The sequence below is a fragment of the Cheilinus undulatus genome, linkage group 13, assembly GCF_018320785.1.
Source record: "Cheilinus undulatus linkage group 13, ASM1832078v1, whole genome shotgun sequence".
In the NCBI taxonomy this organism is placed as follows: domain Eukaryota; kingdom Metazoa; phylum Chordata; class Actinopteri; order Labriformes; family Labridae; genus Cheilinus; species Cheilinus undulatus.
In genome coordinates this window covers 29,843,575-29,857,425 of record NC_054877.1, presented here as the reverse complement: position 1 = coordinate 29,857,425, position 13,851 = coordinate 29,843,575, and the positions used below count along the sequence as shown (strand labels likewise).

Below are 13,851 nucleotides of genomic sequence, written 5' to 3'. Positions count from 1 at the left end.
GAAAAGCTGCTTTCTCATAAAACGTAGGACATGGAACAGTGACAGGTCAAACCACACAGAATTATTTAAGATAGCTGAAGTGAGTCAGGAACATCAGAGCTGGTGAGTTTGTCTTTAGATTCTGGCCTCTTTGGAGGCAATACATGACTGGCTTCAGAATACTGTATTGGTAATGGTGGTACCAACAGTTTGTTAATCATAATTCTAAACTGATTTATGTAATTAAGCATAACAAAGTTGTTACAGGCTATTGTTGCAAAACTGACAAAAATTGCACTCATTTCACTATGTAGACCATTTCTTTTTCCTTAGACCATCAGAAAACCCTCACAAATATTGAATATCTAAATGAATTTAAGCAGAAATAAGGCTAAAAGACAAAAACTGATATCAAGCATATATAAAAACGCCATCATAACGTTATAAAATTACCAAAAATCAGTCCTATTTTAACAATTATTCATCAAAAATGTCTATAAATTAGTAAAGCTTACCACTGCATCACAGTTTAATTTAATTACAAACCTATGGCAACACCTGCTACACTACTGAGTACTAGAATTACTCATCTCATAACCATACTGTGTTATTTTTTAAAGAAAATACCCTTAGTATGGGTGTGAGATGAGTTGACCATGTGTTTTAATATAGATAATATTTATACCACTAACAGGCAAACTGTCAAGTATTGTTCTTCCTTTTTTTTGCAATGAATATGCTGTAATTGCTAGAAATACTATGCAAATAAAACCCATCTTGACATTTAGCACTACTATTCATTTGTATGATATGTGAGTTTCATCAACTTATCATGGTTAGTTATAATGTTAGGGCCCTTTGTTTGAGACTACAAAGAGACCTCAAACTGCATTTTGTGAGTTCTGAAGGAAATAGGAAGTTTGAGAGCTCTGGGCCACTGCTGATTGGTCAGATAGGGTGATGTCATTTTCTGTGATCTCCACTGACTGGCTGTGAAAAACATCCTTCTGGTTCAACTGTATTACAGAGAGCACCCACATCTAAACCATGAAAAAGGAAACAAAAAAGTAAAATAACAAAAATATATCTTTCTATTAAACAACCATTTTAGTAAGTCAGAAAGATCAGACTCAGACTTTGATTAACAAAACATGGTTACATTATTTTACCATAGTCTTTTAAAAGGCTGAACAATTTACTTTTCTCATGGCTGAAAGACTAGGGGCTCCTACTTATTTATGACATAATGCTTTCTTTAAAATGTGTTATCCAGTCCATCCTGCTTTATGTTTTGAACCCTTTAACTTCCTGAGTATCATCAAACACCTATTTCCATAATAGTGTGACACAAAACGTGCGCGTGTCTGTGTGTGTGAGAGAGAGGGAGTGAGAGTGTGTGTGTGAGAGAGAAAGAGAGAGAGAGAGAGAGAGAGAAAGAGAGGGGGTCCTCCATTCATCATTGATCCACTGCAGGACTGGGTTTCAGGGGCTGCCTGCCTGTGAATTATGGGCTCCTGCTGTCACTGTGACTGCTCTGCGTTTGGACATTTCACCTCGACACTGTAAATTTGAGAGGGGAGGAGGATTTCACATTTCTGCTGACTCCTGATCTCAGATCCACAGCTTGACCAGGAGCAGACAGACAGCTGGTCGGTCCCCCCCTGACTGAAGACTTTGTCCGCAATTGCGGGATCTGGGGTTTTGAGCAAGGTTGTACCGGGATAGAAAAAAAAACGCATTTTTGAGCACTTCGGTTCCCGTCTACACGGCAGTCTCTCACATCAGAGGAGGGAAGAGAAAAACAACGTTTTGTAGTTGATTGGGCGTTCTGGACGCGCTCGCTAAACGGTGATGCTACGGCGGCCCGCGGGGACCATTCAGGGAAGAGACAGGTGAGGTGCGGCTGAGGAGCTGCTGTGTTTTCACTGAGGCTTTGGATACCGAGAGCCGTGCGATCCATCAGACCCCGGTTTGTCCACTGAGAGGGACACGAGCGACCGGAGAGGGCGAGCTGGCGACTGGCACCTGCCTTCGCCTCCCTACCTGACCATCTGGTGCGGTGAGTGAGCCAAATGGTGGCACTGGGAGATGCTTTATGTGTTAAAGGAGGCTGGGGGGTGGGTGGGATGCACAGGTATTGCCTATACAGTGTGTGCGCATTTTTTTATTACTGCCACCAAGCGCGGTGCTGCATTATTTCTCCTCCGGGTGCTTGGTATCGCTTGGACATGTGTGGACACGAGCTGCTCTTTGTTTCTGCTGCAAGTTTCATGATGTATCTGCATCATCTTTTTGTTGCATATCATTGTTTTCTCACGTGTTGCGTAGGAGCCTACAGTGCTAAACCTCAATGGACGCTTGAAGTGATGTCTCAGCAAAAACAAGAGCCTATATGTCATTCTTGCACATTCTAGCGTTGCCTGCATTGCAAAGACGAGCACAAAGCCTGATTGAAATTCTCATTTGGATCACGACCCGGATCGTAGGTTGGGATGCAAATGAGCCTTATTGTCTTCAGATGTTATTTAATTGTCCCCCTGTGTCAACTTGTTATTAAATATTTGCTTAAGGTCTCCTGTTTAAGGTCACATGTGATGATTTGGCAGCCCATGAAGGGAATTGATCATGTCAGTACTCAGGCATAGAAAGGAAACAGGAGTGGCACTGAGCACACTGTATTTAAGAAATTAAACATAGCCTAATTATAAAAGATTGGGCCTCCTTGCAAACATGAGTTTGAAAAACTTCTAAATTTTGTCCAAACTGTGTCTTGCACACTCACAATAACTCCACCTAAATTGCATGCACCCTCAGCCCGTTAAATGCTCACTCACAGCAGTCCATGAAGTGATGTAGTACTTTTATGCAATTCATTGTTTACAGCTTCATCCTTCACACTTAAAGCTATCCAGCTCCTACTGAAGGGCTTTAACAGCTCCCAGCTGCTGCTGTTTATGTTTGTGTGTGTGAGGTGAAAGGCAAAAAGAGATTAAAAAAAAGAAGAGAAAGAGGAGTGCAGACAGACTGGGGGATACAAAGGATAAAGTGTGGCAGATAGCAATCTGGCATACAGGCTACAAGCAGGGATGTAAATGACAGAAAGAAGAAAATGATGGAGCAAAGAGCTGCGAGTGAACGAGCGCTGAGGGGAGAAGGGGCTGCAGACAGCAGTCTGAGCAGGGTGTGAATGGTCTCCCTGTTAGCCCCGCTTGCCCACACAGACAGCCACACAGCAGCCGTGCGAGCAGGTGCTAACCCCTACCACACAGCCACCGCAGGGAACAACAGGTGCAGCCACTGTTTTCCCCTCCAGCCTCCACCCGCCCATCCCAAAACATCCAAAAAACACCCCCAGCTTGCACCGAAGGGAACCGAATGGATCCTTCAATCCACATTTAGGAAAATAGCACACAAAGGCCAGGCTTGAGTAATTCAATTAGGAAATTAATTACGCCACAAACAAAGTTGGAAGCACTTGAAGCAATAAGGCCAAGCAGGCTGCAGGTAAAAAGCAATCTAAGAGAGCCTCGGGGTGAGACAACTGCCCACAGGGACATTTAATGAGCTCTATTGATCACACAGGACCCTATTCAATCACACATGCTAAGCCGCAAACACGCCATCTCAAGCACGCAGGAAAAAAAGAGAAGAGATTGGATTGCAGCATAATACAGAATGCTCTTAAATGGAGTAAATCTACGGCAGATTAGTGTGCTGGGGTTGCTAAGGAGCACGTTGCTAGAAATGTGTAAGAAGACTGTCTGAGATCTTGTGTGTGTGCATCTTTGTGTGAGATGAATCAGACTGAAGATGTTGGAAGCAGGGACTTGTTACCTAACAGCTCCTCTGTTTTTTTTTGCCAAAAGAAGACGTCAAGCAATGAGCGACAAATTTCTTTGCTTTACCTCTGCTGCTCAGAGAGAAACATTGACTGTCTATCTCTAAGCTGCCACTAAATCTGCTTTTTTTCTTTACTTCTTGATATCAGACAAAGAAATTGATTTCTTTTACACCAAAACAAAAACCATGTAGGGCAGCCTCTTAAATCAACCCAAAATTGATGTTTTCTCCCAAATTCGAAGTTGTAGATTGTTTTATTTTCTCCCAGTCTGGAGAAACCACCCACTCTGTGCTATGCTTCTGTCTGAAGGAATTCCAAAACACTCACTCGTAGTGTTTAGATAAACTTTAAGTAACTTTCACAACTAGCTCTATCAACTCCATCAGCCCTAAAGTAACCACCTCGCTCTGCTCCAGAAAGTAGACAGGATTAGACTCTAATCTGATCAGAAAATAAAGCAAAGTTATGACTAGCGCCAAGAGATTTGAAGGAATGCTTATTTTTCTTAGAAAGCCGCCAGTAACAGGAGTCTCAGTCTCACACAGAGCGCGGTGTTTATCTGGTGGGACTTTTTAAGTGTGAAAATCCACACTTTAAAAAGGGTGTTGAAAGTCTGTGAACCTCCGGGCAGTGAGATCAGAGGGAACCTGGCATCTGCTTGGTGACCTATTCCAGCAGGGTTCCTCTCAAAGCGAGCACCTCAGGGAGTCATCGTGAAGGATTAAGGAGGGTCTCTCAGGCAGGTAACCTCCCTCATGCAAAACATTCTCCATCTTATTGTTGATGTGAAACACTTTCTCTTGGCTTTTCAGTCAAGTTCTTCCAGATGTTAAAAGGTGGAAAGTAGCAGGGGAGTGTCAGCTATTATGAACTCTGATGTAAATTGTCTGTAGGTCCTTTAACTTTATAACCTGGCACACCAGATGGCTTTGTTTCACACATCCATCTGGTAAACCACTCATAGACAGCTTTTGGGAAAGGGCAGAGCCTTTGGAAAAAAACAACTTGTTCTGTCTGTCACATCTTTGCGGGCCAATCAGAGCAACAAACCATGTGATGTAACTGCTACCGAGCTGCGCCCCTACTGAAGGAGTAAAGTCAAGAGAGAACTGCATAAGGCGAACCATGGCGACTGTAGACATGTCAGTACACAACTTTTGCCGTTTTGAAAACAACTCACTGCTGTTCTCTGTTCTTCTTTTAACCAAGAAATGTCATCAAGTCGGCCTCTTATTGCTGCTTGCTTACATCACGACTCCACCGTGCCTATAAATACTGCCCCTCATCGCTGATTGGTCCTGCCACTTTCTAACCGGGCCCAAATGGTTTAGATGGGGGCTTTGCAAGATGAGACAAGAGACAAGGAAACTGGCATATCCATCTGCTTTGCAAGGTTATTAACTTTAAGTGTGAGAAATTTTCTGGTTGGCTTTAGAACAAACTACAAGTAATCGAGTAGCACTTTATTTTAGAGGGCCCTAATTAGCTAGTAATTTTATAGTAGTAAGTGGAAATGAACTTGTAATAAGCTGGCATTAAATCAAGAAATAAATCTGTAATATTAAGGAAGTATAACCTTGTGATAATGAATTAATTATTAAATAATTCCTTGTAATATTGTGGCAATTCTCTTGTAATGAGGTGTTTATTTAACCCTAAACCTAACCTTATAAACCTAACCCCCATAATATTGTGACAATTCTCTGGTATTTAGGTGTTTTTTTTTAGCCTAACCATAACCCCCCCAACCCTAACATGGTTGTTTAGTGACTGTTCTCTGGTAATTAGATGGGTCTTTAAGCCTTACCCTAACCTTCTAAGCCTAACGCTAACCATAATGATATGTGTCAGTTCTCTGGTAATTACATGGTTTATTACCCTAACCCTCTAACCCTAACCAATGTAAAATTGTGGCAATTGTCTGGTAATTTTTTTTGTTAGCCTAACCCTAACCCTCTAACCCCAACCCTTATAATATTGTGGCAGTTCTCTTGTAATTAGGTGTTTTTTAACCCTAACCCTCTAATCCAAACCACCATAAAATTGTGTCAGTTTTCTGGTAATTATGTAGTATTTTACACTAACCCTCTAAACCTAACCCTCATAATATTGTGGCAATTCTCTGGTAATTAGGTGTTATTTTTAAGCCAAACCCTAACCTTCTAACCCTAACCCTCATCATCATAATATCATGTAAGTTCTCTGGTAATTAAGTGGTACTTTACCTTAACCCTCTAACCCTAACCAATGTAAAATTGTGGCAATTCTCGGGGAATTTTGTGGTATTTTATCTAACCCTTGTAATATTGTGGCAATTGTCTGGTAGTAAGGTGATCTTCAAGTGTAACCCTAACCTTATCCAAATATTGTGGCAATTCTCTGTCAATTAGGTGGGATTTTACCCTTACCTAACCTTCTGAACCTAACCCTTATGATATTGTGGCAATCCTCTGGTAATTAGTTGGTACTTTACCTTAACACTTGTGATACTGTGGCAATTGTCTGGTAATAAGGTGGTCTTCTTGTGTAACCCTAACCTTATCCAAATATTGTGGCAATTGTGTGGTGATAAGGTGGTATTCTACCCTAACCCTTTGACCTTAACCCTCTAACCCTAACCTCAACTTAGTAACATTGCGACTATTCTCTGGTAATTATGTGGTATTTTCCCCTAACCCTAATATTGATATTGTGGCAATTGTCTGGTAATTACGTGGTATTCTACCCTAACCCTAACCTTCCAACCCAAACCTTTTTCCTTTTAATATTGTGGCATTTCTCTGGTAATTTGGTAGTATTTTACTTAGTAATTTCTAAGAAATAGGATGCTAATTTTTGATATAAGTTGCTTGATAATTCCCAGATAATTTCTTTATTCTGGCCCAATTAATTAGTGAACGTTCATGTTTAATTTCCACGTAATTTTTAGGTTTAGGGTTAGGGAGTTAGGTTAAGGTAAAATACCATCAAACTTCCATAGAATTGCCACAATATTAGAAGGAATCACTTGATTATCTATACATTGTTAATAGGTAAATTCAGCCAATATTATCATATTTCTGAGTTATTACTTGATAAAATGCCAGCTTTTTCCAAGGTAATTACCATCTTACTAGACGTTAACACTTTATATTACTACAAAATTACTAGGTAATTAGGGCCCATTAAAATAAGGTGTTATCAGTAATGCTAATACCTCTTTCTAAACCACAAGAGCAAATACTTCAAAATAGAGAGTTTACAATATGCAAATTTAAGAGTATGTCCCATAGATTCTACACTTGGTACCACTCTCTCCAACCAAAACAACGGCCAGTATATTTACATGCACCATCAAGTCAAGCTACAGTTGCAGCTCAGTAAGTGCATATTAAATGGATGTCTCGGTATGCAGTACAAGCACTGGGGGAGTCAGTGCATTGGTGGGAGTAGGTCTTACTCCGCTACAATAGATGTTAACATGCACCTTTAAACTAGTAACTAAGGAACCTTAACCCTGTTGACCTTTCTTACAAGTAAACACGTGATGCCCTGGTTGTAAGTTGAACAGTGAAAATATGTAGAACTTTACAGCTCTGTACTTCACATACTCTACTTCACTTTTGGTATAAATGCAGTGCACCATCTCTCTTGTTAGTGGTAAAGTGGGAGACAACATAACATTTGCTATGCTACATCATTATGCCATTCAATTTCTAGGTCTAAGCCCAGCATGGGATTGCTGACCCCCCCGTCACACACATCCTCAGTGTTGTTACAAAGTGCAGCTGTTTCTACAACTGATCTTCATCCAGATACAAAGCTGAAAGTTGATTGGACTATTAATTTTCTGAAGCATTTTAAACTAAGTAAGATAATTCTTTCTGTATGGAAAATAATTTTTTCCTTGAATTGTCCTCTTACAATGTATCACTGCCATTGCGCCTCTGCAAATGTCTCCAAAATTGACCATATTCACTATGCACTGCACTATACTGTAGTGAATACGCCATTTTGTAGTGGTGCCCAAATACTGAGTGGGCATCATTTTGATGTATATAGTACACTCATCGTATCCCACAAGTGAAAAGTAGTGGACAACTGATGGTCACTATACTAACAATATTAACCATCATGCAACATGGTTCAAAGCTTACACTTAGCAGTCAATGACATTTGACTGCTCTCATACATGACAGATGGATAAGGGGAGCACAAGACAGTCTGGCTGCAGATCTCAGACGCCCCCTCATGCAGACTGTTACTATGAGACCCCCATCTCTGTCAGAACATGTTTTTCATGAAAAAACTTTATCCATAAACAGAATCTGGCAGTTACATTCACGAAATAACCACATTGCAAACATGACTCAGACTCAGGCTAAATTACAGACTACTAACCTGGGATGAAATATGTATAGACATAAGAAGTAAATGTAGCTTTAGCTTACACTAACATAGACTAAGTATGTAGTTAGCTTTACTATGCAAGCAATTGTAGTTAGGCTAGCTTTAGCAGTGTGAGCTTGCCAAATAAGCTATGCAGATAATGTTGCTACATTTGTAAAGTAGCTAACATTAGCTTTGTGGCCTCATTGGCAGAGATCATAGATGTATATTATGCCTATGAGTGTTTATATCCATGACCTTCATAAGCTTTTGCTCTGTTATCTATGTAGCTAACACAGATAACAGAGCTTTGTAAGCTATGTTAGCGATGTTAGAATGTTTTCGTAGACAACAGGATTTTTGTCTTGTTGCAGAGTGTTCACTCGATTTTATTAAACAGTTTGTAATTTGGTTTTTCAGATAAGGTTTTTTCAACTTTTAACTTTTGGTACCCTAACCCTAACCTTAAGCCTTACCTCAACCAAACCAATTTTATTTTGAAACTTTAAGCATGTACTTCCATTCTGACAGATGTGGCGACTCACGGTACCAGTTTGCAAGATGGGACGTCTGAGGACTACGGTCTACAGCCAGACCCCCTCAAGGAGCATGGCCAGCATAAATATAGAACACAGAAACAGAGCAGTCCATATTTTTAGTGTTTTTACAATAACAAAAATCTGTAATCTGTTATAAAAAGGTGCTAATACTTAACATTTATATTTATTTGTTTGATATTTATTTATTTAGGGACAAGTTTGAAGCAAGTAAACTATTGCCTCACACTACAGAATTCATAGCCAGAGCTAATATGCAATGCCCATCTTTAGCTGGGCCTTTATGATACATAAAACAATAAACAATCTCATCATTAAAAAAACAAAACAACAAGGAATACAGCCAAGTATTTTTTTTTCTAATGATGATTACAGGCATGAGACCATTGTCTGTATGCACAAATAAATGAAAGACTTTGAAAATTTGTCTTTATTTTGCTTTTAACTCACCTAACTTTTTATTAATTTTGCTCCTGAGAGCATATCGAGTATATTATCAATTATCCTTTGAATTTTACTGTTATTTTTGATCCCCAGTTGTTGCCATAGTTATCTATGAGCCATTGTTGCAACTTGTTTTGATAGCGTTGCAGCGATGACATCATTGTCCGTGGCCAGAGTAGTGTCTGAAATCATTCTCCATGTAGTGACAGGGCTATTAGTTGGTGATGGAGGTATTCACAATGAAAAAATGTATTTAATATGTTGGAGCATTTGAGTGAAATATAAACAAGCCATCCCATTAATGTGAACACTAAGCTGAAAACAATAAACCTAGAAGGAGTTTGACATCACCTACATTTATAAAGTCCCACTCAACATATGTATTTAGCCAAGATATTTTTGATATCTGAAATGTAAGTGCTTAAAATGTTGCATTGTATACCTTAAAACACATGAAACTGATGGCCTGGGACTGTCAGAGGTAACCGTGTAATTAGTTGCACACAGCTCAAACCGCCTTTGTTTACATTTTCTCTTGATGAGTGATAGATTTGACTGTTAAAAGAAAGCACAAATACACTTCAACATTTATAGAACAACATCACCACAGACTATTTTATCTACAGGAGGTTGTCCAAATGACACAAACCTCCAGTTCCACACAGAAGCTTTAAGATAATGATGTTCATGTGGGTGCCTGTTGTGCCTTTTGTTGCTGTATCAGCCTGTGTTATAATACCTCACTGTTATTTTCACTGTCTAAACCCCTCATAGATTTTACAGCAGCCATGCATCTTCACTTTTATGACTCTCCGTCCTCACTGATTCCTCCCCTGAGGTGCAGCTTTTTCTTCTTTATGCATCCCTGTGCTCAATGTGTGGGCTATAACACGCTAACATGTGTGGCCATTTTGCAGAGTATTGCTTCTGTCATTGCATCACCTTAATGCCAGCTCAGACACGCCCTCATCTAACAGCCGTGGGATGCTATACACACGAGCTTGCATGCATATTGTATGTGCGTATTTGTTGTAGTGTACGTGAGCGACATGAGAAGTAGTCCAAGTTAGTTTGTCTCTGAACTGAGCCCGTCTCTTTGCATGCAGCTGCTGCTACCGTCTAAACTGCTGGGCAATTTGGTGGTGAGTGATATCGCAGCTGTTTCAACTCACAACAATGGAGGTAGTCTAATCTTTCACCTTTTGTGGTCTCATTTACATCGCCAAATTGCAAAGTGAGAAAATGACCATCCACTTCACATTTTCAGTGAGGCTCTTGCACACATTTTCACACATGCACGCAAACAAACAGGCAAATAACAATGTAACCTTTTCTCAAATGCCACCGCTGAGGCTCTTGACTTTTTATTTCATTGCAGAAAATCCAGGGAGGTATGTTTGATATATACGTATATATTTCTCTCTGGCTTGGTCTGTCCTCCTATATTTTTCAAACTTTTGTTGTCCAACAATTCTGTGAGGACCTAAGCCAATGGCGGGCTTTAGTTATGGCAGCTTAGCCACAGGGATTTGGAAGACTTTTTTATTTGGAGATAAAGGCGCATCCGAGTCCTTTGTCTCCCAGCTACTCGAGATGGTTTTGCAGCCAATGAAGCTTTGTTGTGGCTAATCTTTTTCTCTGCTTCATCCTTTCCTCTTCCCCACACACACCCCTTCTTATTTGCAACAAACACAACTTTTCTCCCTTTTAATTACGTTTTTTATCTGGGGCCCAGTCACAACTGAAAAGAGAGCAGCAGCAGCAGCACAATTATACCTGAGATGAGAGAGAGAGAGAGGGAGGGAGGAACTCTGAGGAGAGGTGTTGTCCCTGTGTACGTGTATGTCTATGCATGCATATGTGTGCACATGTCAGTCCATTTCCAGGTTCATTTTTGTTGGCATTTTGATGTCTGTTGTGCACAGACCACCTATTGTGCGCTGTGATCCTCTTAGCGTGCTTCTGCCAAAAGAGCTATATTTACCCTTACTGGTGATCACAGCACTCACATAGCAACATGATGAGAGTATGAGCTACCTTTCAGCCCCATGCCTCCTCCTATAACAGAACAGGAGAAGCCACTAACAGCATGTGAGATGTATGTTAATGCCTGCCACTCTGAGACAAAACCTATTTAGCATTTTTGCATGAAAGGAAGGAAGATCTTTCGCTGTGGTTTAAATAATCTGGAAAGCAACCAAACCTGAAATGTAGCAAGAAAAAAAAGAAAAAAAACAAAGCTTCTCTGCAGGTATGACAATGACAAGAACACCAATTTTCCAGCAATAAGATGATCAGTCTTTGTTCTGCACATTAGAGGCTCCCTGGAGACGGATGCTACCTTGTACAGTACAAAATGCACCATTACCACGGCGTGACAAACACGTTAAAACAGGTTAAATTCTTAGATGAAAAACCCTCCTGTCACTGCTGTGTAATTAGACCGCGTCTTCATTGCTGTCGTACGCGCTGCTGTGTGTGTGTTGGACTCTGTGCTCATAGTGTGTGTCTAAGTGCGTGCACCGCATACTCATGTGCTCGCCCCCAGCTTGGAGCTGTGCAGTGAATGTATATGTGCTTACTGCAGTCAAACTCTGGTTAGGAACATTTGCCCTTGCTGCAGCTTTTGCACAGCACTATAAAAGTGTGTGTCTGTGCATGTTGGGTTGTGTGTTGCATGCCGTGCATTTCAGTGCAGCACCAGAGGTATTTAAATTGCCTGTTTTGTCAGCCTAAATGTGTGATTTTTTGATTGAATGCATGTGTTTTAGGTACATGTCTATCATCCATAAAGTCAGTGCTGTACTGTGTCTGTCACTAGCTACAATTCTGTTTTAAGCAGAGGGCCTGATTTGGGAAGAAGTCTGAGGGGAGATGGAGCTCTCAGTGGCTAGACTCCAGCTCTGTCCATCCTATTTTAATTACCTATGGCTCAAACCCAGGGGAATATCTCCCATCCTCTCTCGCCTCTCTATCTCCTCTCTCTTCATCTCGCTCCTCTCTCTTTCTGCCATCATCTTCTCTTTTCATCTCACTCCATCATTCATTCACTCCTTCTTTCCACCTTCTTTTTCCTCCATCACACATAACCGAACAGGCAGCACACGGCTGCGTCAAGTGCCTATGCAGAGGTAACCCTTGCATTAGCATATAAATGACCCTGTGGATTGAATAGTATTTTAGGATATTTAACAGCAAAAGACAGATTCCCTCAACTCTGATTAGACCCGTTTTGGAGGAGACAGGCAGCCACTTGAGGGAATATCGCCTCCACCTTGATAAGATAAAGACTTGACACAGTGATTCCACTGCTGAGGAGAACATGATTGTGTGCCTGTGTGAGTGGAGGATGGGTGTGTATGTTCAAAAACACATTTGCTCTATCCTGTGTTTGTGCAGGTCTGTTATCTGAATAAATATCCGGGTGCTCATCTCTCTTCACTCTAGCCTGCTTTGACATTATGTGGTTCTACCGGTATTGACACCTGTTAATAGAGATCTCATATACCTCTAATATTCACTCCCACAGGAACCATTTGGAATTCACATCGATACTCTAAAGCTGGCGGTGGGAGAATTTTATTATTAATTACATTACATTATGATTACAGCGAGCTGTGAGGCATTTACAGGCAAAGCAAGGAGTCAGTTTAGAAAATGACTGTGAAATTAGAGGAATATGACACCTCGTGTAGAACTTGCAACCCAAGACTTACTCAAAATACCAATCTATATGATACTTTTTATTTATTTATTTTATTCAGCCTTATTTAGCCAGGTTAGTCCAATTGAGATCAGAGATCTCTTTTTCAATAGAGACCTGGCCAAGAACAAGAGTTTCAAAAAACACAGAAAAACACAGAACTCATAATAAATGATAACAACAGTGATAAATCATCAGATAGAACAATGGCATTCAGAGAGTTTAGAGTCACCAGGTTTTGCAGTTTAAAATCAGTCTGCAGATTGTTCCAAGCAACAGGTGCAGAAAACTTAAAAGCTTTCTTTCCGAACTCAGCCAGAATTAAATGAACAGGTTGTGCAATCCTCCTTTCAAGATAAGAGAGCAAACAAAATCAGGAATTTTGCCCAGAAATACTTTATTAAGGAAGACATGCCAATGTCCAAGATCAGGTGTACTTATAAGTCCCACTAACTTTAAAATATAAAGTACAACAATGATGAATCGCAGAGCTCCATGATAGACACTGTCTAACATACAGATGAGGACACAATTATTAGCCCACCATGATTTTTTTTAAAGTATTTCCCATGTGCTGTCAAACAGAGCAAGGATTTTTAACACAGCTTTTCCAAACATTCTAGTTTTATTCTGTATATAACCATTATTTTACTTTTCACACAGACAGAAAATTATTTCACAAAATCTACCAGGGTCAAAATTATTAGCCCCACTAATGCTAATAGTCAATAGTGTCCCCTTTTTGCTGGATAACAGCCTGCAGTCATTTGTTGTCATTTTCAACAAGTCTCAGTCACGTCTCCTGAGGAATCCCATCCCATTCTTCTTTGGTGAATCATGTAAGCTCATCCTGGTCTTCTGACCTTGGTCTTCAGTTCACCCACATATTTTCAAAGGGATTCAAGCCAGTGGTTTGTGCAGGCCAGTCAGAAATGTCCAGTTTGGTCTGCTAGGGGTAG

General features: G+C 40.4%; 1 protein-coding gene across 1 annotated transcript in view; it reads left to right on the top strand.

Annotated features, from left to right (window-relative positions):
- The first annotated feature begins 1,556 nt into the window (after nt 1–1,556).
- LOC121519662 (semaphorin-6B-like) overlaps nt 1,557–13,851 on the top strand; it is a 69,118-nt gene continuing 56,823 nt past the window's right edge. Inside the window, exon 1 of the mRNA XM_041802465.1 lies at nt 1,557–2,038. The gene's annotated coding sequence lies outside the window, so the exon portion shown is untranslated. The remainder of the gene's footprint in view (nt 2,039–13,851) is intronic.